The sequence below is a fragment of the Eumetopias jubatus genome, unplaced genomic scaffold, assembly GCF_037043125.1.
Source record: "Eumetopias jubatus isolate StellerSeaLion01/CBP00866 unplaced genomic scaffold, mEumJub1_p1.0 scaffold_5, whole genome shotgun sequence".
Taxonomy (NCBI): domain Eukaryota; kingdom Metazoa; phylum Chordata; class Mammalia; order Carnivora; family Otariidae; genus Eumetopias; species Eumetopias jubatus.
In genome coordinates, this window is record NW_028274811.1 from 9,972,597 (window position 1) to 9,982,658 (window position 10,062).

The 10,062-nt window shown below is 41.4% G+C and overlaps 1 pseudogene; it reads left to right on the forward strand.

Moving 5' to 3' along the window:
* The first annotated feature begins 5,972 nt into the window (after positions 1–5,972).
* LOC114200728 (protein SPO16 homolog pseudogene) lies at positions 5,973–7,635 on the forward strand (annotated as a pseudogene).
* The last annotated feature ends 2,427 nt before the right edge of the window (positions 7,636–10,062 follow it).

The following is a 10,062-nucleotide window of genomic DNA, read 5'->3' on the forward strand; positions in this document are numbered from 1 at the left end:
TGTCTTTCTAAGTGTTCTATGTGCCCTTGAAAAGAACATGCATTTTGCTGTCATTGGGTATTGCATTCTGCAAATGTCAATTATGTCTAGCTGATTACTAGTGTTCAAGGTTTCTGTGTCTTTACTGATTTTCTGTCTACTTGTTGAATCAATTATTACCAAATTGTTGAAATATCTATTTATATTATGGTTTATCTGCTTCTTTTTGCAGTTTTGCCTATGTTTCTTTTATGTATTTTGCAGCTCTATTATTAGGTACACGAATCTTTATGATTATTATGCCCTCTTAAGGAAATGACCCTCTTTTTTCCTGTGGGTTTTTTTTTTTTTTGCTTAAAAATCTATTTTGTCTGATTTAAGATAGATGTTCTTGCTTTCTTTTCATGAGCATTTGCATGAGGAGGAGCAAGATGGTGGAGGAGTAGGAGACCTAAATTTTGTCTGGTCCCAGGAATTCAGCTGGAGAGGGATCAAACCATTCTGAACACCTATGAACTCAACAGGAGATCGAAGAAAAGAATAGCAACAACTCTGAACAGAAAAGCGACCACTTTCTGGAAGGTAGGACGTGCAGAGAAGTGAATCCGAGGCGATATTCGGGAGGATAGACGGCGGGGAGGGGGCCTCCGTCAGCCACTTCTGGCAAGTGATAGAGAGGCTGAGCACAAAATCGGAACTTTTAGAAGTCGGCTCCGCTGAGGGACGTCACTTCAGTGGCTAAGCAGGAGGTGGAAACCTCGCAGGACAGTGTGGTCTCAGGACCCTCTGGGTCACAGAAAGACCGGGGGTGCCTGAGTGCGGCAGAGCTCCCAGGTATTGGAGCCGGGAAGTCGGCTGCAGAGACGGAGCCGAGACGTGGGCTCTCAGCTCGGGGTGGCCATAAACTGTGATCTGCGGCCCAGTCGGGCCACTGCTCCTCCAGCAGGGACCCAACAAGCGGCAGATCCGGGGAGACTCCCCTTCTTCCCCCGGGAGGAGTGGCGCGGGAGCGCACCGCAGGGATCTGCTGGGTTTGGAGACTCCACACGGGGTCGGGTGCCAGAGATAGAAATGCTCAGTCACAGGCCGGGTGAGCACAGAGTGCGGCCGGAGACCGGGGACACGGGAGTGACTGACTGCTTTTCTCTGGGGCCGCACTGAGGAATGGGACCGAGTTCTCGGCTCCTCCGGGGCGGAGATTGGGAGGCCGCCATTTTCACTCTCGTCCTCCAAAGCTGTACGGAAAGCTTGCAAGGAACAAAAGCTCCCGAGAGCAAACCCGAGCAGATTGCTTAGCCAGGACCCGGAAAGGGTGGGGCAATTCCACCTCCGGCAAAGACATTTGGGAACCATGGTAACAGGCCCCTCCCCCAGAAGATCATCAAGAACAGCCAGCCAAGACCAAGTTTACTGATCAATGAGAACAGCAGAACTCCAGTCCTAGGGGAATACTGCACATAGAATTCATGGTGTTTTTCCCATGATGTTTTAGTCTTTCAAAGTTAATTTTTAAAATTTTCTTTATTTTTCCTGTTTCTATTTTTTTAATTGAAGTTTTCTTCTTTCCTTTTTCAACCAACATCTTATCAATTCCTTTTTTAAAATCTTTTTTAATTTTCATTTTTGCAGTCATATTCTATCCCTTTATTGTATTTAACCTTATTTTTGTATATATATAAGTTTTTATTTCTTTAAAATTTTGGGATATGGTTTCTTCTAACAGACCAAAATACACCCTAAATCTAGTGTATGGCTTTTGTCTAGTCTCCCTCCTGATCACATTCTCTCCTTTTTCTTTTTTTATTTTCTTTCTTTTTTCAACCAACTTCTTATCTTATCAATTCCTTTTTTAAAGTCTTTTTTAATTTTCATCTTTACAGTCATATTACATCACTTCATCGTATTTACCCTTATTTTTGTATATATATAAGTTTTTCTTTCTTTAAAAGTTTTGGAGGCAGTTTCTTCTAACAGACCAAAATACACCAAAAATGTAGTGTGTGGCTCTGTTATATTCACCAGCCTGATCATATTCTTTTTTTTTTTCTTTCTTTTTGGGTCTCTTCCGATTTGTTTAGTGTATATTTTTCTGGGGTCATTGTTACCCTTTTAGCATTTTGTTCTCTCATTCATCTATTCTCTGGACAAAATGACAAAATGGAAAGACTCACCTCAAAAAAAAAAAGAATAAGAGGCAGTACCAACTGCCAGGGACTTAATCAATACTGACATTAGTAAGATGTCGGAACTAGAGTTTGGAATGGTGATTATAAAGATCTAGCTGAGCTTGAAAAAAGCATAGAAGATACTAGAGAATCCCTTTTTGGAGAAATAGAAGAACTAAAATCTAACCAAGTCGAAATCAAAAAGGCTATTAATGAGGTGCAATAAAAAATGGAGGCTCTAACTGCTAAGATAAATGAGGCAGAAGAGAGAATTATTGATACAGAAGACCAAATGATGGAGAATAAAGAAGCTGAGAAAAAGAGAGATAAACAACTACAGGATCACGAGGGCAGAATTCGAGATATAAGTGATACCATAAGATGAAACCACATGGGAATAATTGGGATCCCAGAAGAAGAGGAAAGAGAGGGGCAGAAGGTATATTGGAGCAAATTATGGCAGAGAACTTCCCTAATTTGGGGAAGGAAACAGGCATCAAAATCCAGGAGGCACAGAGAGCCCCCCTCAAAATCAATAAAAATAGGTCAACACCCAATATCTAATAGTAAAACTTACAAGTCTCAGAGACAAAGAGAAAATTCTGAAAGCAGTTCGGGGATAAGAGGTCTGTAACCTACAATGGTAAAAACATTAGATTGGCAGCAGACCTATCCACAGAGACCTGGCAGGCCAGAAAGGAGTGGCATGATGTATTCAGAGCACTAAATGAGAAAAATATGCAGCCAAGAATACTATATCCAGCTAGGCTGTCATTGAAAATAGAAGGAGAGATAAAAAGCTTCCAGGACATGAGCGTTTGCATGGTATATCTTTTTTTTCCCCCTCGTAATCAATTTGTATCTTGTTCAGTCTTTCCTCCTAGCCTCAAGAACATATGGAATACATTATAGCAATGTTTAATTATCCTTGTTTATTAATGCTACATCTCTATAATTTCTGAATTGGTTTTATTTGTGCTTTTTTCCCCTCTCCTAATGATAACTTCTATTTTTTTCTGTTTCTTTGCATGCCCAGTGATTTTTAAGTAGATACCACACATTGTGAATTTTAGGTGTTTGGGACTTTTTTGTTCTAAGAAATATTTTTGAGCTTTGCTCTGTGATGCAGGTGAGTTGCTTGGAAACAGTTTGGTCATTTCAGGGCTTGCTTTAAAACTTTGTTAGGTGGGAGAAGAGTAGGTTTCAGTTGAGGGAAAACATTAGCCCACTCCTGAGATAAAACCTTTGTAGTTATTCTACCTGATGAGCCTACCTATTAGGAGATTTTTCACTCTGGCTGATGGGAACAGGAATTATGTCTGTTCCTCTTTAAGCTGCTAACATTCTTCCTTCCTATGTTTTTAGGAGGTCTGTTTTGTCCCTGAACTTGGGCTGTTGTCTTACGTGTATGTACTGATCAGGGTTTAGCTGAATACTCAAGGGAGACTCGGCACATTTCTAGAATTCTTTGTGTAGCTCACTCCTGTCTGGCACTCTGCCCTGCAGGCTCTAACCAGCATCCCTTCTGGAACCATTCACTCTGTCTCCTCACCTCAGGGAGACTGCTAGGCTCTGCCTGGGCTCCGTTTTTTGTCAGTTGGGTCTTTTAGGAGGAAGACACTGAGATTACAAGGGGCTTATTAGGGGATGTGAACTGTGAAAGATAAAAATGGGGAAGAAGCCAGGCTGCACAGTGAAGGTTTCAGACTGCATGAAGATAGGAAGCCTATGAGAGGAAAGGGGAGTGGAAGAAGGATTTTGGGCAGCAAGGGCTTTAGACCACTCTGTAGATCTGATGAAGTTTCCAGCCGGCCAGCAGGAGGTGCTACAGCCAAAACTGCTGGAGAGAGTCTTCCATTGGAAAGAAATGGCCAAACCTGCTGTGTCACTGTCTGGGGACTCCATGGGAAGAGCCTGGCCTTGGTTAAAAGTTCTGGCAGATCCTGGAGGTGCTTAGAACTATAGCCCTTAAAGGCAAACAGAAAGTTCTTTTACTAAGAATGATTGACCAGCACACCTCTCCGGCTGTCAGTTTCATTGTACTGAATGATTACAGCCTCTCTTAGTGAATAGTTCCACTAAAACGAAATCTATACTGTAAGTTGTAACATATGCTCTTTGTTGACTGAACCCATGAACACTTATCTAATAAAGATTTATTGACTTCCTGCTCCATGCTCAATACCGTTCCAGCCTCTAGAAATATGGTGTCGAATAGACATTGTACCTCCTCTCATGGAGCTCACATTCCAGTGGGGATGCACTCAGTTGAGCCATGAAGTTATTGACTTTAGGTATTACACAACCTAGCAAACTTGGGTTCTCTCAGACTTGAAGTCATTGAGCTTGCCCAGCAAAGGAGTCTATAGGCAGGCTCCCAGAGACGGTTAAATGCAAATACACATGACCTCTTCCTCCTTTACTGCACTGTTCCCAGCCACAGAGCTGAGGAATTGCCTCTGGAAAACACATACAAGCCCACCAGCAACTGGGCAGCCTCCCTTCCTGGATAGGGAAGAGAAACATTCTGACATTTACTCATGTAAGCTCACCCACCTCTGAGAATTAGGACTTTTGGTCTTGGAACAAAGCGTAGGTCCTTTTCCAAAGGCTATATGACCTGACTTCATAAAAGGGTCAGATGACAATAGGTTAAGAGCTCAATGTGGGCCCAGGCTCCTCACATTCTCTGGTATATGCTCATTTCATAATGTCAAGTGGCCAGCTTCTAATTCCATTCCAAAAAGTGAAAATTTAACTCCCATCTCTCTGGCTCAATCACACACACGCGAAGTCTGTCATTTAATAGAAGTGTTCCTATTTGTTAAAAAAAAAAAAAAAGCAATACAGAGAGACTAAGAAATTGTAGGTGATAAGAACTTATAAAGATGTACAGCATCAAAAGAAAGCTTTATAATTTAATGTTGTTATTCATTGTCTAATTCACTCACTATGGAGTAAGGCACAAACCAGAATAGGCCAGTTGAGAGAACATAATTCTTTAGGAATGGGGATCTGTTTTCAAAACCAAACATGTGAAATCATTATGATGAAAATCAGCTATTGGAGGATGGGTTAATTCCAGGATTAATTTTCACTGGTAATAATTCATCAAGCCCAACATATCCCTAAGTCCTAAGACTTCCCTCACTCAGCCACTAATTTACCTGGAAGGAGATGTCTGTAGATGATACATGGTCTAGTAATGCAGTTTCCCACCAAAATCTAGTTGCACACCATTTGTGGACAGATGGAATTTAGTTTAACACCCCTCGAGGGCTAAAGATAGTCTAGGCTCTCAAAGAGCAGATGCTGTAAGATCCTAACCTACCATAGAATCAATAAATCAGGGGCTGGGATATTCAAATGGAAAGACCTGTTACTCCTCCCCCAAACCCCACTCAACAATGTAAATATCGATTTGTCCCCTTTTGGTGTAGGTTTGGGGCAATGCTGCTGAACTGCTCTTTAGTAGATAGTAGAAAGTGGAGCCTCTCCGAATCTCAAGCTTAGAAATTTCTCTTCCCATACAAATTGCTGAGACAGAGGAATATATTCTTTGTCATCCAGACCACCTGGCAGTTTGACATGATTTGTAGTATATTCATTTTTGAGGATAACAGATTTCAGGTTATTTTTAGGTCTTTAGCAGGAAGACAACCTTTTCTTATATTAATATAGTAAAATATTGCAGACCCTTGTAGCTTTATGAATTCTATTAGCCAGAGCATACGATGGGGGATCCAACCTAGTTGGATGGGGTATGTGCTGAGGAGCTGGGAGGTTTCACTGAGGAACAAATAGACACTTCAAAGAGGAGTTGGGACAATGGTGATTGGCGGTAAGAGCAGTTCAAGGTGAGGCAACGCTTGGTGGAAGACCCTCAAGCTCTGGAAAACTTGACATTTGAGGAACCAAATAAAAGATGGCATAGCTAATGAAGAGAATAGTGCAAAGTGGAGCTAGAGAAAAAAGTAGGAGGTTGATCACACCAGGTGTTGGGAACAATCTTCTTTTTCTAGAAGTTCTCTCTCTCTCTTTCCCATTCATTCATTCACTTTTTGGAGCCAGCCACTGTTCGGAGTGCTTGATATATTTTAACTTATTTATTCCCCACAACCATCTAGATGCTATTGTTTTCCCCATTTTACAGGTAAGGAAATAGATCAGAAGGATTAAATAACCTGTTCAAAGTTCCATATCTACTGAGTGGTTAGAACCGGGATTCTGATCCTGAACTCCACTTCCTCCCAAGAACAGTGGAATGCAGTAAAGGATTTCAGAAAGGAGAGACATCATCCATTCTGTGTGTAAGAGATGGCTGTACCCACAATGTGGAGAAGGAATCTGCTAAGAGCAGGTAGACCCATCAGGGGTCTATTGTAATATTCTCAACGAGAAACAATGGTACCTTGAAGTATGGCAGTGACTAAGGAGATGAGATTAACTGAGGGATGTTTAGGATTCCCACCTGACAAGACCTTGTGACCGGAGGTGTCAAGGATGGCACACAATACTGGTAAGAGCAAGTAATTGGATAGTGGTGCCATTTACTGAAGAGGGTGCACTGACAAAGGAAGGTATTTGAAGGAAAGGATGGTCGTATCCACTTATTATGTGTTGAGTTTGGAATAAGCATTTGAATGGATGGGCGTGGAGCAGACAGCTAAAGTCTGGGCTGGATATATGAACTTGGGCTTCATCCTCCTATTGATAGTATAGATGTTATCTAAAGCCATGGAAAGAGAGACAGTTGCTGGAAGAGAGTGTAGACTGAGAAGAGAAGGCTGAGGGCTCAAGAATGAAATGGAAAACAAAAGCTAACCTATTTATACCTTTGATGAATCCACAGCGTTGCCTTATTGTGCTGGAATACATTTTCTGAATTATGAATTAGTGACGCAGACGGCAGGAACCAGGCTTGTAATTAGAATATTAGTTTAAATCTTGGCTCTGTGCCATCTTAAAGAAAATGAGCACCAGACGTGCTTGCTGTGGTCATGCACCGAATGCCTCAGAAGCTAGTCTTCTCTGGGATGCTTCTCATCATCCCAGAATAGGGATTCATGTGTGATCTACTCTGGAGTGGCCCTGGATGAGAAAGGCAGATCATCACATGTGAAAACTTCATATCACAAAGGACCAAACGGGCATCCACCATTATTATTAGCTCATCTCTTAAGAGTAACAAAGTTGCAAATGCCCTAGAAAATCGAAGCCACAAGATTCGGTATTCAGATTCAGTGGAAAATGGATCAGTTGTATTTTCTCTTTCTGATTCCTGGGTAGTAACTTACAGATATTCCCAGTACACAACACAGTAAATGCTATTAATCTTATGTGCACTAGGGCTAAGACTGCCTCCAAACCATACACAGACAACATCTGCTATAGAATGATAACAACTGTGGCTTACATCATTGAGCAAAGTCCTGTTAGGAAAATGCTTCAGAAGTTAAAACTGAGCAGTGATTCATTTAACCCAAAGTAAAGTATCAATTACAAAAGTTCTTTTGGAAGAATGTTAAAATAATTAGGCCAGTTAAATTATAATGTTCAAATATATATTTACTTTAAAGATTTTTTAAAATTTAAAATAACAAAATGTATGTGATTAAAAATGAAAAAATCTATATATCTAAAATCTATATCTATAGATAATATATATCTATAATATTAATAATATATATCTATAATATATATAAAATACATAACACACACATATATATACATATATATATACACATATATATATTTGTTTCTGTTATTTGTTTGCTTTGTCTTATAGTAAAAGCTGCCTCTTCTCTGGCACATGGGAAATTTGGTATGCCAGGAAACTGTCTTGACTGTATTCCTTTAGGTTTGTGGTGTTGAATACACACATATTAAGGGATAGGAGGTTTGGGAACAGATAAGAACAGATGGGGATATGGTCTCGCACTTTAACTAGTGTTGTTCTATGTGGGCACTTGGCAGATACTCAATGAATACTTTCAGACTGAACGAATAAGAACAGTTTACTGTGTTTACAAATTACATTTGCCGTCATTCATTAATTCTTTTAGTGAAAATCTACCATGTTATAGACCCCCATCTTGTGAGCTTTACCAGTGCTCAAATATGATGTATGTAGAATACACATAAATAGAAATAAAACTTAGATAATATGTTTAAACATATACCCACCTGTATTGTTAAATGACAAAGAGTAAAAATTAGCAGAGATGTGGTACAAATACTTTTTAAAAAGGTCATTATCAGGGTGCCTGGGTGGCTCAGCCAGTTAAGTGTCTGCCTTTGGCTCAGGTCATGATCTCAGGGTCCTGGGATCAAGCCCTGAGTCGGGTTCTCTGTTCAGTGGGAAGTCTGCTTCTCCCTATCCCTCTGCCTCTCCCCAGCTTGTATGCTCTTGCTCTCTCTCTCTCTCAAATAAATACATAAAATCTTACAAAAAAAAGGTCAGTATCTACTGAAGTGGGACACATGCATCTGCTATGATGTATCTGTTATGTTGGATAGTGTCAGGGAGCAAGAACTCCTGTCTCATTCAAGGTCCTAACTACATTGAGAATATAAAATCAACAAAAGACAGATTAAAAGGAGAAAATCAAATTTAATAGATGTATGTATGGGAAATCCACATAGACATGGAAATTCCAAAGATAGTCAGGCAAAATGAGGTATATATGCCATTCTGAGCTAAGGAGAAGCAGGTAGGAGGGTCTGGGATTTTGGAGGAGAGGAATGTACTTCACAGGATGATAAAAGCAGATGTTTGGTAATTACATGTATGCCCTACCCTACAGATGGGTCACTCAGATAAAATTAATCTCTGTTAATAACCCTGATTCGGGGGGGGGGAGATGGCAGAGGAGTAGAGGACCCTATTCCAACCAGTGCCCGGAATTGAGCTGGATATCTACCAGACCAATCTGAACACCCACAAAATCAGCCTGAGATGTAAGAAGATAGATCTGGATCTCTACAAACAGAATATTGAAGGCAGTTGGTTTCGAGGTATGAAGCAGGGAGCCGTGATTCCATGGGCAGATATTGGAGGATAAACGGAAGGGGGAGGGAGACAGCCATGGGGATCCTACACCGCTGGGGACGGGGCACGGACTCACAGACTGATAGCGGTAGGGAAAGGATTTTAGGGCCTTTCTGGGAAACCAGAATGGCGAGGCTGCACCTGCAAACTGGGGGTGGTTGGCAGTTTTAGAAGCACAAAGGGCAGAGGTGAGCCCTGACCTGGAGGCAAGGACTGGGGGCACTGTGGAGGGGCGCACAACCCAGGACGCTGCAGTTTATAGCAGCACAGACAGAAATGGAAATAGTGTGGCCTGGAGAGCTCACTGAAGACCAAACTGTGATCTCTCTGCTCTGAAGGAGAGGGCTGGAAACAGTCTCTTCTGCACTGACTCTCAGAAGAGATGCGGAAAGCCGCCAGGGAAAACAGCCAGAGAACAAAATCCCCCAAAAACCGGTTTTCACTGAGCCCATCCCCCACCATAGGGGCAGGGCAACTCTGCCCAAACAGGGTTGCCTGACTAACAGTGTAGCAAGCCCCTCCCCCAAAAGACAGGCAGGGAGAACAAGAGACAAGCGACCCTAAGGTCCCTATAAAACAGGTGCATCTTTTTTGGGTTGTGGTCAATAATTTGGACTCCATACATTCCCTCAACCACCCATCAACAGAATGACTAGGAGGAGGAACCCCCAAAATAGAAGAGACTCAGAGACTATGATTTATGCCACAGATTTACAAATGGATTCAGATATAACCAAGATGTCGGAGATGGAATTCAGGCTAGCAGTTGTGAAGAAAATAGCTAGAAAGGAGAAATCAATTAATGGCAACATAGAGTCTCTAAGGGCAGAAATGAAAGCTGAATTGGCAGAACTTAAAAATACTATC